This window comes from Panthera pardus, unplaced genomic scaffold, assembly GCF_024362965.1.
Source record: "Panthera pardus isolate Hobbes unplaced genomic scaffold, ASM2436296v1 HiC_scaffold_3, whole genome shotgun sequence".
NCBI lineage: Eukaryota > Metazoa > Chordata > Mammalia > Carnivora > Felidae > Panthera > Panthera pardus.
The window spans coordinates 50,128,344-50,142,800 of record NW_026526876.1 but is presented as its reverse complement, the minus strand read 5'-3'; the positions used below and the strand labels follow the sequence as shown (position 1 = coordinate 50,142,800).

The 14,457-nt window shown below is 39.6% G+C and overlaps 1 protein-coding gene and 1 long non-coding RNA gene across 3 annotated transcripts in view; both read left to right on the top strand.

Annotated features, from left to right (window-relative positions):
- The window catches only part of ACACA (acetyl-CoA carboxylase alpha), a 277,600-nt gene that overhangs the window by 3,182 nt on the left and 259,961 nt on the right, over positions 1–14,457 (top strand). The window lies entirely within an intron of this gene.
- LOC128774191 (uncharacterized) lies at positions 6,500–10,641 on the top strand. The gene is made up of 2 exons (XR_008418642.1): positions 6,500–7,022; positions 7,252–10,641. It is a non-coding gene; the product is annotated as an uncharacterized LOC128774191 (long non-coding RNA).

The window sequence follows — 14,457 nt, the reverse complement described above, 5'->3', positions numbered from 1 at the left end:
TCAACCTAGACATCACTTCCTCAGGAACATCTTTCCTGACCCCCCTCCCTGCCCCCAAACTCTGGGTTAAGTAGCCGCCTTCTCCTCCTCCTCCTCCTCCTTCTTCTTTTACTTTTTAAAATGTTTTTATTTATTTTGAGAGACACACCATGAGTGAGAGAGGGGCAGAGAGAGAGAGGGAGACACAGAATCTGAGGCAGGCTCCAGGCTCTGAGCTGTCAGCCTAGAGCCTGACTCGGGGCTTGAACTCATAAACTGTGAGATCATGATCTGAGCCAAAGTCAGATACTTAGACAACTGAGTCACCCAGGTGCCCCATAGGGTAGCCTTCTGAACATGTTTCTAGAGCACCTTGTATTCAACTGGTTACAGCCTTTTCTTCCCTCACTAAATATGTCTGTAAAGGAACCTGAAAAAAACCTCATAAGACAGAAATTTACATTAATAATATCCAAGATCAGTTTATGTTCAAGTAATATTTTTGAAGGTTGAACTTTAGGACAGATTGATATCACATCTTCGAAGCCCTTCCATTCTTAAATTTTTTTTAACGTTTATTTATTTTTGAGAGAGAGACAGAGCATGAGCAGGAGAGGGGCAGAGAGAGAGGGAGACACAGAATCTGAGGCAGGCTCCAGGCTCTAAGCTGTCAGCACAGAGCCCGACGTGGGGCTTGAACTCACAAACTGTGAGATCATGACCTGAGCCAAAGTCAGACGCTCAACTGACTGAGCCACCCAGGTGCCCTGAAGCCCCTCCATTCTTAATGGGGGAGGTTGGCTTTGGAACTTGAAATCCAAGAGGGAAAATTGTATCCTACTGCCAGGGTCTGTCTATGAGGTAGGTGCCATTGACCAAGTCCACAATATCTCAGCAGCTCCTCTTCAACTGTTAAGCTGGTGTAATTCAAATCAAGTGCAGGTTCTGAGCTTCCCTCTGTATGGAAATGATTCTCTACCATTTCTAGTTACTCACTTGTCCTGAATGCTGAAAGTCTTTATAAACTTTATCTCATCTAATACTTATTTTTCCTGTAACTGAGGTGGTTCTTTGCAGTTTGGTATACAAGTAGATAAAAACAGAAAATCTAAAAGTCTATGCCTTCTTGTGGGTTTCAACTTCCTACCCTTTAAACTCTAAGGTAAATGTAGTAATGTAAATGTAAATGTAAGTTAGCCAGAGATTTAGGTCCTGGGGCAAAGTCCTTTGCCAGTTACAGGAGCTCTTCAAGGCAAGGAATCTTCCATGACATACTTAGTAGAGAGGGTTTCACCCCACAGAAGGCATAAACCTCAAAAATTACAGTTCTTAGCTCTCAGCTCTTTGAGTTCACATGCTGAGTTACTTTCACAGAAGCGCAGACTCCTCTGTGGCCCAGCTCAGGACTGGTTCCAGCCTCCTCAGCCTCTGCTGCTGCTTCTTGCATTCAGCAGCATTGCTTTCCTCCTTCCTGCCCATCCTTACTCCTCCCTCCTTATCTTTCTCTTTTTGTGACCACCCTAGTCAAAGGAGTTAAGGGATCAATTCTTTTCTTTCCAGAAGGTTCCTAGACTGCTTATTTAACTTGATCCACCCCTGGGCTCTGGGCTGATGGCTCAGAGCCTGGAGCCTGCATCCGATTCTGTGTCTCCCTCTTTCTCTGCCCCTCCCCCATTCATGCTCTGTCTCTCTCTGTCTCAAAAATAAATAAAAACGTTAAAAAAAATTTTTTTATAAAAAAAAAATAATAAGGGGAGCCTGGGAGGCTCAGTCAGTTAAGCATCCGACTTCAAGTCAGGTCACAATCTCATGGTCCGTGAGTTCGAACCCTGTGTCGGGCTCTGGGCTGATGGCTCAGAGCCTGGAGCCTGCTTCCGATTCTGTGTCTCCCTCTCTCTCTGCCCCTCCCCCGTTCATGCTCTGGCTCTCTCTGTCTCAAAAATAAATAAAAACGTCAAAAAAAAATTTATAACTTGATCCACCCCAATTATGACCAGCCTGTTAGAGGAAAGGTTGAAGCACTTCTGCTAATCTGTTTATAGAAATGTAAGGTCTGTGTAGCCCTTTCTCCACATGGTGGCCTGTCAGGATGCTTCTGCATAAGTAAGAGGGTCCTAAAGATCTCAGAGATGAACAAGAAGGAAAAAAAATTTTCCTACAGGGGCCTACTGCATCCTACTTTACAGATAAGGAAAAATAAGGCTCAGAAAAGTAAAACAAAACAGAACAAAACAAAACAAAAAACGCTTGCCCAAAGTCATTTAGTCAGTGGGTAGCACAGCCAGAATGAAAACCAGACCTGGCCAAATGTAACTAATAAACAGTCCAAATGTAACTTAAAACTGAAGAGTTAGCAGATAATCAGGATTTTCATAATGCCATGGCCATTAAGCAAAGTGTTCATGAATCTGGGCTTTTGCTTCCCACCTCTTCTGCCTCTTCCTCATCACACTGACTTCTTTTTGATCTATACAAAGTGCAAAGTATCTGTCTCATTAGTCACCAGGCTTCGGGTAGAATCCAAAAAGGTGAACTAGGAATATATTGGTGCTGAGTGACTTCTGTTTATCAGAAAAATTTTAACTACCAAATTTAACTACTACCCTTTACCACCTTCAAGTATTTAAGCAAGCTCTTGTCTTTATGTGCTTTTTTTCTCACGTATAAAATGAAAATTATAGTACCTAATCCATAAGAGTTTTGTAAGAATATGGCTATATGTATAAAATACCTAGTTCAGGGGCTGGCTCAGTTGGTAGAGTGTGCAACTCTTGATCCCAAGGTTATGAGTTCAGGCCTCATGTTGGGTGTAGAGATTACTTAAAAATAAAAAAATAAATGGGAATGCAAGCTGGTGCAGCCACTCTGGAAAACAGTATGGAGGTTCCTCAAAAAACTAAAAATAGAACTACCCTATGACCCAGCAATTGCACTACTAGGCATTTTTCCAGGGGATACAGGTGTGCTGTTTCGAAGGGGCACATGCACCCCAGTGTTTATAGCAGCACTATCAACAATAGCCACAGTATGGAAAGAGCCCAAATGTCCATCGATGGATGAATGAAGAAGACGTGGTATATATATATATACAATGGAATATTACTCAGCAATCAAAAAGAATGAAGTCTTGCCATTTGCAACTACGTGGACGGAACTGGAGGGTATTATGCTAAGTGAAATTAGTCAGAGAAAGACAAAAATCATATGACTTCACTCATATGAGGGCTTTAAGAGACAAAACAGATGAACATAAGGGAAGGGAAACAAAAATAATATAGAAACAAGGAGAGGGACAACACATAAGAGACTCTTAAATATGGAAAACACAGAGGGTTACTGGAGGGGTTGTGGGGGGGGGATGGGCTAAATGGGTAAGGGGCATTAAGGAATCTACTCCTGAAATTGTTGTTGCACTATATACTAACTAATTTGGATGTAAATTTAAAAAATAGAATAAAATAATTAAAAGAAAAAGAAAAATCTGCTGGATTTTAGAAGCCAAAAAAAAAGAACATTTTTTTAACTATGATGCTCTGAAGTACCAAAATCTGTATTTATGTTATCAGCACAAAACAAATCATTTTAACTTCATTTTAACTACTGAATCAACTGCTATGTCTTCCAGTAATGTCACTTTTGAGAGAATTAACTTGTGAAAGCTTTCTTTTCTTCCATGAATTGGATGAAAAATGGAATCAGTGTTAAAATTCACTGGTTCCTATTTCGAGGAAGTGACGATATTGACATAAAAGTGACATCACCAAGCAAATGCCTTTTTGCTAATGCATTAATACCTATCAGTTCATTCTGTGTACATACACAAGAAAATATGAAGTCATAACAAGCAAAAGTAGTATTCATGAAGAAGAGTTATTTAATCTAAAAGAAAAGTCATGTCACTAAAGTGATAGGCAAATTGACCTTTGTAAATACAAGTGTTAAATCATTGTCTTTGGTCACCGTCCTAAAATAATAAGTTCTGAAATGGGGAAGCTTCTTAAGCAGATTTGTGTTCTCTGCTATCTATATTATCAGTGTTATCACTTTGGTGCCATTGGTGGATGGATGGTAAATGTTCACAAACATTTTAAGTTAAACATGGAATGTCAACAATACTGAATAACAAAAATGCATTCATTTTTTTATGAAATATGTGCTTTAGTTTTTTAAACATACTGCTGTCAAAATGACTTAAAAATGAAAATATTACCAAACAATAAAATGAATAGCTATATTTTTACCAAATAAATAAAAATTAAAATCTAAAAGTAAAATACCTAGTTCATGATGGGAGTCAAATAAATTATAATTGTAATTCTAATTCTAGAAGTGCTCCATAGGATGACCCTGGGGCTTGTTTAGAAGTTGAACTAGGCTAGGTTGGCCAGTGCTCAACATTAGAATTTTTTCATTATTTGAATCATATCTACCTACTAGAAACCTGTAGGTTTCCAGAGCACCAAACAATTAAATAGAATTTCATTTGCTGCTTGCTTCTTTAGCACCTTACTGTTTACAATAAAGAGGGTGTAAATTATCTCACAGGTCACAGAACCAATACATAGTTGCAATCGAGAATGGATAATCCAGCTTTAGCTCTAATGCAGAACAAACTTGAGCTGTGTCCCATTACTTAATGTAAATAGTGAACAGACTTATGCATTATGAGCAATTAACTATAAGACTCTTCCTTAGAGTACAGAATGAGTACTTTACTATTATAATCAAGTAAAATTTACAATGAGGTTAATCTGATGCGTATTTAATGATATATGTATTTGTTATTGTGCTGCATGATAATTAGGCCTTAAATGTTAAGCTGTTTCCATAAATGACTAATTGGTTGTTTTTACATAGCAAAACACATTTTTTAGTGTTTGTCTCCTCACTTTATTAATTTTCTAGAATCTATAATCATGCCAAGGACAATAGTTTTCCATGACTCTACTGTTTAATCACGCACACACACACACACACACACACACACACACACACAAACACACTTTCAAAATGAAACAGCAAGGTTCTCCCAATTTGGTACTAAAAATAGCTATTGCTCAAGTCTTTCTATATATATTTTCTCGTTTTAGTTCTTAAAAGCCCATTAAGAGAGGTGTTGTTGGGCGCCTGGGTGGCGCAGTCGGTTAAGCGTCCGACTTCAGCCAGGTCACGATCTCACGGTCCGTGAGTTCGAGCCCCGCGTCAGGCTCTGGGCTGATGGCTCAGAGCCTGGAGCCTGTTTCCGATTCTGTGTCTCCCTCTCTCTCTGTCCCTCCCCCGTTCATGCTCTGTCTCTCTCTGTCCCAAAAATAAATAAACGTTGAAAAAAAAAAATTAAAAAAAAAAAAGAGAGGTGTTGTTACTTCCATTTTACTGATGCAGAAACTGATGTTCAGAGAGTGGAAGCAGGCAGCATAGTAGAGATTCAAACTTCTACCTCCAACTTGTAAGCACTACTTTTTACAACCTCAGAAGGTAAGGTGATGGATCCCAACCAAGATATGTAAAGATTTTTAGAAGTGGACTGGCTCCTGAGAAATACCGAGTACATATAGCATATCCAAAGGGAGAATGAATCCTTCTGAAGGAGGGAGGGGTTAGTTAGTAATGGAAGAGTTGAAGCCTATGGAGGCTGACTTTCTGAGTGTCCATTCAAGGAAAAGAGTCTTGGCCAATGAATTTTATGCATAATCACCCTGTTACAGGCTGCTATATTGTAGAGATATTATACCAGCCTAATGCCAACGAATATTTGAAATTTAGAACTTAACCCGCTAGTTCTGATTCCTTAAGAAAGAATTAGTATAGGGGCTAAACTAGTGTTTCTCAAGATTTTTATCATTATTTTCAGCCCGAAAGAGCCTTCTTAACACTTTTTTCCCTAATTGCTTCTTCCCCCAATGAAGTTCTAATACTACAGATCTGCCAGATAGACACCTGTTTATATATTAAAACATATATATATATATATATATATATATATAGTATATAAAAGAGTAAGATTTTTTTTCTGCCACTCAAGAATAAGATTTTTTTCTCTCCCATTGAGAGTGCAAACAATTATACATGAATAAATGCAGCTTCCCATACAGGCTTACCTTCAGGTTCAGGATATGCCAGTTATACAGAGGATAGTATTTTTGTACATATGACAATCATATTGCTAGTTGTAATTGATAAATTTACATATGAGCTTGGTTAGGGTAAACCTGTTGCTAAATATTGGGACCATTCTCTGTGTGTGGAAAAGTTGGGTTTCTAAGCCTATAAAGCAGCCTGAGAGGCCTTCTGACAGTCTGCTAGTCTTCTACAAGTCAACCTACAGAACATATCTTTTTATTTGAAACTTCTAGAACATTCTTATGTGTTCATTTCTCTACTTTGTAAATATTATTTAGCCCTATTCTAGGCCAAGGACTGCGCCAGGACTAATAAAATGGTCTCTGCTCTCAAAAAGATGCTCATTGTCCAGTTGGGGAGACAGATATACATAAAAATAATTGCGACATAATACATGCTGTAACAGAGATGTGCTAGGTACACTAAGGGCTCCAAGGAGGGACTCACCAATTATAGGGAGAATTAAGGTGTAAGTCTCTGGGAAGTGGTGAGTTAAGTCTTGGAGAAGAGTGGGAAGGAAATTCCAAGTAGAAGGAATTATTCAAAGGCCACAGCATGAAATAGGGTGGCCAGTTTGGTCTATATGACTGGAGTACAGAAAGCAAGAAGGAGGGCCACTGTACTTGATGTTATATGGGTAGACAGAGGTCAGACTGTAGCAGGCTTTGTACTTTACTCAGAGACCATGGAAAGCCAGTGAAGCATTTTGAATTGGGAAATAACGTTATCACTCATCTGGGTTTTAGACCTGAATTTCTCTGGCAGTGATGTGGACTGAAAAGTAACAAAATGAAAGGCCAGGGGTTTTAGCAGTCCAAGTAAGGGATGATGAGGGCTTGAACTAGCTCCATTAGAATGGGGATGAAGAAGAAGAAATGGAATGGACTTAAAGTGTTTAAGAAGCAATTAATGGGGGCGCCTGGGTGGCTCAGTCGGTTAAGCGTCCGACTTCGGCTCAGGTCATGATCTCACGGTCCGTGAGTTCGAGCCCCGCGTCGGGCTCTGTGCTGACAGCTCAGAGCCTGGAGCCTGTTTCAGATTCTGTGTCTCCCTCTCTCTCTGCCCCTCCCCTGTTCATGCTCTGTCTCTCTCTGTCTCAAAAATAAATAAACATTAAAAAAAAAAAAAAAAGCAATTAATGGATTAGGGGAGAAAAGTGAGAAGTAATAGAATTAAAGATAATTTTCAAATGTCCAGCATGGTTGACTAGATGGATGATGGTGCTGTTTACCAAGAAAGGGACCATCAGGCAAAGAGCAGACCTGAAGGGGAAAGGGCAGGCTTTGTTCTGGATATGTTGAGTTTGAGGTGTCTGTAGGATGTACAGGTGACCTTCACTAGGCAGATTCAAAAGCTAAAGGAGAAGTCTGGGTCAGATACACAGATTAGGGAGTTAGCACAAATTGCTGGAAATTTTGAAGCCACGGGAGAGGATGAGATTGCCTGAGTTCATTGAATAGAAAAAAGAGAAACTATGGGTAAAGAACAGAAATTTGGATGACAACAGGTAAGACACAGAGGAAGAGCCCACGATCCAGAAAGGGAGAAGTAGATGTAAGAGAAGTGACAATAAAGATGGGAGGTTGGGGGTAGTCAGCAGAGCATTATTCAGACCCTGTAGGCCCTAAAAACTGAAAACATGGTGCTTCTCATTTAATTTTAAATAAAAATATTGGGGTGCCTGCCTGGCTCAGTTGGTAGAGCATGCGATTCTTTTACTTTATTTTTTACTTTTTATTTATTTTTTATTTTTAATTTTTAGAGAGCAAGAGAGCCCACGAGCAGGGAAGAGAGTCAGAGGGAGAGTGAGAGAGAACCCCAAGCAGGCTCCATGCTTAGCATGGAGCCTGATGTGGGGCTTGATCCCATTAACCTGGGATTGTGACCTGTGCCAAAATCGAGAATAAGACACTCAACTGACTAAACCACCCAGGCACCCCAAGCATGCAATTCTTGATCTTGGGGTTGTAAGTTGGAACCCCACTTTGGGAATAGAGTTTATTTGAAAAATTTTTTTAATCTTTAAAATAAAAATATTGTAAGATATAAAGTATGTGTAAGGGGAGTCCAACAAAGTTCTAATTTTTTCCTTTGGTGACCTCTCTGCTTATATATTCTTTACTATTATTTTGCTGCCCCTGACTTGTTAGTTCCCTAAGTACACGTTTATTTACCTACTCAGTAATCTAGGAATATAGCACTAAAGTGCATCAAAGAAAATGAATTCAACAGTGCCAAATATTACAGAGAAGCCAAAGATAAAGGTTAAAAAAATTCTCTTTGGGAAAAAAAAGGTACCAGTTATACAAGCATATGGAAAGACAGATGTAACAGAATAAAATGTATAGAAGTATACCAAAATAAATATAGAAATTTAATATATAATAAAGGTATGCTACTGAATAAATGGTGCAGACAATTGGATAACAATCTGGAAAAAATAAATGCCAGTGTGTACCTCACATCAAGATAAACTCCAAATGGATTAAATATTTAAATAAAAATATAAAAATTAAAAGCAGAAAATATGAGAAAATTCCTTTAGAATCTTGACACAGCTGCAGAACTAGGGACATGATGTAAGTTAAACAGGCATGGTCCCCTGTTCTTAGTGTAGCTCACCTATGAGAGAGGCTCCCATCAAATGCCACAGGAAAACAATTACAAACAGATGAATACCACGGAGGAAATTTACACCATAAACCTAATGGAGTTTGGGAGGTCAAGGAGGGCTCTATGAAGTAGGTGGCTGTTAAGCCAATATCTGAAAGATGAGTAGGAGTTAAATAGGCAAACAGTAGTGAAGGAAGGGGGAGGCTAAGGGAGTGGAAACAGTGTATGAGGCACAGAGAACATCATAGTCTCTGAGACAAGCAGGAAGGAAGCCAGGCCACTGTGGCCAAAGCTAGAGTATGGGGGACAATGCCGGGAGATGAGGCTGGAGAGGAAGACAGGCTAGACTATTTAGGGCCTTAGCTGTCTCCTTAAGGATTTTGGGCTTTGTCCTGATAGCAGTGGGAAGTCACTGGATAGTTTTTAGCAGAAGAGTAACACGATCAAATTAGCATGTTGAAAAGCTCATTCTGGCTACAGGGTGGAGAACCGCGTGCAGATTAAAGAGAGGCAAGAGAGCAACCATGGGGAGATAGAGGCTCTTGTGGTAGGTTAGGCCAGCAATGTGCTCCTTAACCTACTTGTTTTCCTAACATTACTTTAGCAGAAGACAGAGCCTTTATTCTTATGTAGTAGAGGTGTAGGATGGATGTGGAGGAAATGTTAGCTATTGCTACTATCTGCAGTTAGAGGATAAGAGGTATCCTTTTAATCCTTAATCCCCCAGGAAGAATAAGTGGGTAGGAGACAAAGACTTTCATTGAAAGTATAGATATGGGAATCATTTCCTATCTAGGTGGGAAGAAGGAAGCTGAAAGGGTAAACAGTGACAACACAGAAAAGGAGGCCACGCTTCCCTAATGTGATGTTACTCTGGCACATGGACTATGTTCTGTCAAAAGTCCATCTTCCCTGTGCTTAGGCAAATAAAAATGTTGGGCAAAGATACTTTATGGTTTATCCTGGAGAGCTCTGTGCTTTTTAGTGGAAAATAGACCAAAGAGTTTAGCTATTGCTGCTGCATGTTGCAATTCTTTTCAACACTATGGAGTCCTTACAAATGTCTAGGAAAAGAATATCTAAATAAATCATTCTGAAATTGAACCTGTGCATTACTTAGCTGTTTTAATTTCAGAATAAGACAATGACAGGTAGTAGTAGCTTTGTGAGACCTGCTTTTTTTCTCTTCCAGCCATAAAGAATTGAATAGGGTGGGAACATTCTGACAACCCAGCTACCTTATTTTGTCATGTATGCGTTGGCAAAGCAGAGTCCTTCAAGATGGGAGTCCTTGAAATCCTTCTAAGAAACATGTTCAGTTTTGTGGGAGTTTTAAGTGTGTCAGATAGCTTTTTATTTTTTAACTTATTTTTATTTAAGTTTATTTATTTTTGAGTGGGGCAGGGGTGGGGTGAGGCAGATGAAAGAGGATCCCAAGTGGGCCCTAGGCTGACAGCAGAGAGCCTCAAATGGGGCTCAAACTCATGAACCATAAGATCATGACCTGAGCCGAAGGCAGATGCTTAAGTGAGCCACCCAGGCGCCCCTCAAATAGCTTTTTAAATGCAGTCGTAGAAGGCAAAGTCAAAACAAATTCGTGGAGCCAAATGGGATTTCCAGAGCTTCAGAGCCTGACAGTTGTTTGTTTATGTGTAAATCTGCATGTTGAGGAATAACATCTTAGAAATACACTTTTGATCATAACATGTTTCACAAAGGATTAGTGTCCAAAAATATGGCCAAGAATACAGACTTCTATAACTCAATAAAAATGACTAACTTGGGTGCCTGACTGGCTTAGTCAGTAGAGCATGCAACTCAATCTCAGGGTTGTGAGTTCAAGCCCCACGTTGAGTTTAGAGATTACTTAAAAATAAAATCTTAAAAAAAAAAAAAAAAGGGCTAACAATCCAAATGAAAAAAGGGAAAGGTTATAAGCAAGCAGGAGAAAACCTGGGGATGAATTCAGTGTCTCTTCTGTTGAATGTTTGATTCTTCTAGGGAGCAATAAGGACTTTATAGTATAGTCTGCACTGTTACTCTTCTTTTCTGGTACATTAGGGAGAAGTAGTGACCTGAATAAATCCTTGGAGAGTCTTCTCGGAATCATCTTATTATGTGGATACCATGACACTATACCTCTAAACATATTCTTCTCCATCCTATTTCATAATAATTTTAGAAAATGGATTTAAAATAGGACAGAATGTGACTGTTAAGAATGCTTTTTCCCCCCTTTAGGCCAGTAATATGTACAGACTTCACATTTGCTTGCATTTGCTTGTTTTACATTTATTTATGCCACTTTTTTCAGAGGACGAAGTTAGTAACTTCAGCCACTGGGTGGCGCAAATTCACAAGTCTGGTAAAAGTTTGTGCATTACAACCCATGGCTCACCCATTGCTACATGGTACCACATTAAGGAAGTTTAGTTAGAAAAAAAGGCTTTGGAAACCTGAAATTTAGCTATAGGTATGGGTCCAAGTTCCCTAGGAATTCAGATTAAAGGAAATTTCTGCTATTAGATGCCTGGTAAGTCAGGTCACTAAATAAGGAAAGGAAAAAGAAAAGTGATAGAATAAGAAACAGAGAAAGAAAGATGAAGAGATAAATATGAGAGAAAAGAATATAAGTTCAGAGAGATGAATTCAAATGTTACCAACAATTCTAGGATGGCCTCTCATTGGTTTGCATCTACCTGGTAACCAAAAGCAGTTTTGATTGAAAATAAAGATACCTCAAAAAAATAAAATAAAGATTACCTTGTTTTCTTCTAGAAAGTTATGCTACCCTCAGCTATCCATTTAGTGGTATGACATTATCAACATTTTTTTTGAGTGTCTGCTATGAATATAGTGCTTTGTTGGTTGGATTCCAAATAATATAGACAAATTAACACAGCAACTACAGGCCTTAAGCATAAGAACTAGACAGTGTACATAAAAAGATAAATGGTGACTCAGGGCAGCATGGGGGCTATCTTGTGAGCTCCAGAAATAGAATCATTTCTGAGAGGGGAGGGGAAGTATGGATGCAGGAGTGGAGGATCAGAGGGGGAGGGAGGGAGGGGCCATAAGACTGTCAACCTGTCCAAGGCAAAGAAAAAAAGGATTCCTAGCTCCTAGTCATAAGTACATACAGCAACTCTTCCTTGGAACATGGCTATTTCTGGACATAAACATAGGAAAAATGCTCAAGGTCAGAATCTGCTAAACACTGCTTAATGAAGCTCTAAAGTAAGAAGGGTGGGGATAGAGAATGATTAGGATAGAGCCCTCCTTAAGTCCCTCTCTAATTAGTAACTGAGAAAAGGAGGGGTGCTCAGGGCCTGCTCAAGGCCTTTCTCAGGTCCAGAGAATAGGTCGCTTTGATTTTTGAGATCACAGGTATATAAGTGAATCACAGGTTAAAAATGGAGAAACGGGGTGCCTGCGTGGCTCAGTCAGTTAAGCATCCGACTTCTGATATCGGCTCAGGTCATGATCTCACACACAGTTTGTGGATTTGAGCCTGTGTTGGGCTCTGCACTGACAGTGCAAAGCCTGCTTGGGATTCTCTCTCTCTCTCCTCTCTCTGCCTCTCCCCCGCTTATACTGTCTCTCTCTTTCTCTCAAAGTAAACTTAAAAGAAATTTTAAAGTGAAGAAACAGCAAAACAGGGATATAAAATTGTTGTATATTTTAAGTCTTTATATTGAACAAAGTTATGCTTTTAACACACGGTCGCAACTATTAATGTGATTCAGCAATACCTTTAAAAGTTTAAATTGGAGGTTTCTGTGAATGTGCTTTCTCTGTCCTAAGCAATTACCCGCTTTAATCTGTGGGCCTGTCAGAAAGTATTGGGGTTACTTAGGCCCTTCAAAAAGGTGGAATGACTTCCAGCCTTCTCAACTTTAAGACTTGAAAAACAGCATGACTTAATACTTGTGCCAACTAGGGTGCCTGGCTGACTCAGTTGGTAGAGCATGTGACTCTTAATCTCAGAGTTGTGGGTTCAAGCCCCATGTTGGGTGTAGAGATTTCTTTAAAAGTAAAGAAAGAAAAATCTAGGGGCTGGCTCAATCAGTAGAACATGTAACTCTTGATCTTGGGGTCATGAGTTTGAGCCACATTTGGGCATAGAGATTACTTAAAAAATAAAAATAAAAAAAATACTTGTGCCAACTAGAAACATTCCAGTAATATGTTAGTCAAAAAAGAGGGACAGGTTTAAAAAATAGTTTTTTATGTTTATTTACTTTTGAGAGAGGGAGAGAGAGAGAGAAGGTGAGCAGGAGAAGGGGAGACACACAGTCTGAAGCAGGCTCCATGCTCTGAGCTGTTAGTGCAGAGCCCAATGTGGGGCTTGAACTCACGAATGGTGAGATCATGTCCTGAGCCAAAGTCAGACACTTAACCAACTGAGCTACCCAGGTGCCCCAAAAGCAGAACAAGTTGAGAATGGTATGCAGAATAAGATATTTGTGAATCATGTCTTTTATATGTATATGTATATATTTATAATATCTATAAAGAGATGTGTCAAAGTATTAGCTAGTTATCCCTGGGAGGGAGGATTAGGTATGATTTCTTGTTTTGTTTTTTTTTTAATTCTTTGGCCTTCCAGTATTTCCTAAAAATTTTTATAATAAGAATGTACTTTAATAATCAAGAAACAATGTGTGGTAATGTAATGAGAATGAATTTGCAGTAAAAGTGCTGATTTGGGGCACCTGGGTGGCTCAGTTGCTTAAGCGTCTGACTTCGGCTTAGGTCATGATCTCATGGTTTGTGGGTTTGAGCCCCACATCAGGCTCTGTGCTGACAGCTCAGAGCCTGGAGCCTGCTTTGGATTCTGTGTCTCCTTCTTTGATCCTCCCCCATTCACGCTCTGTATCTCAGTCTCTCAAAAATAAATGTTAAAAATCGTGCTGGCTTGTTACTTCCCAGAGGAATAATTGGCATTCCTTAGAAACAGTGTTTTATTGAGTCTAACTGAGCCTCTAGTGGTGACAGGGAGAACCATGCCTTGCTGTGAAAGGATCTACAGACTAAAATTCACATCCCAGAGTCCATGTGAGAGTTCTCCCTTCCCTTCTGTCTCTCCCATCTCTCAGTTGTTTTTTTTTTTTAATTTTTAAATGTTTATTTATTTTTGAGAGAAAAACAGAGTGTGAGTGGGGGAGGGGCAGAGAGAGAGAGGGAGACACAGGATCCAAAGCAGGTTTCAGGCTCTGAGCTGTCTGCACAGAGCCTGATGTGGGGGCTCGAACTCATGAGCTGTGAGATCATGACCTGAGCCAAAGTCAGACACTCAACCAACTGAGGAGCCACCTTGGCACCCCACCCACCATCTCTCAGTTTTTAAAGATCTCTACTGGTAATTGGGATTCAAAACTGTTAACTAATTAGGGAGTCAGAAAATCCTCAGAGGAACCTTGCGTTGTTGGAGGAAACCAGTTGTTCCCAAAGCAAAATAAACCATTTTTATTCCATCAGTGAATTTTTTTTAAGTTTATTTATTAGAGAGTGAGAGCTTGAGTGGGGGAGGGGCAGATTGAGGGAGAGAGAGAGAATCCCAAGCAGACCCCACACTGTCAACACAGAGCCTGATATCTGGCTGACCAGGGTAAGATCATGACCTGAGCCAAAACCCAGAGTTGGACGCTTAACCTACTGAGCCACTCAGGCGCCCTCCCTCAGTGAATTTCTATAAAGTCAGTACAGATGTTACCCAATTATACTCTTGCAGAAGAGTTAAGA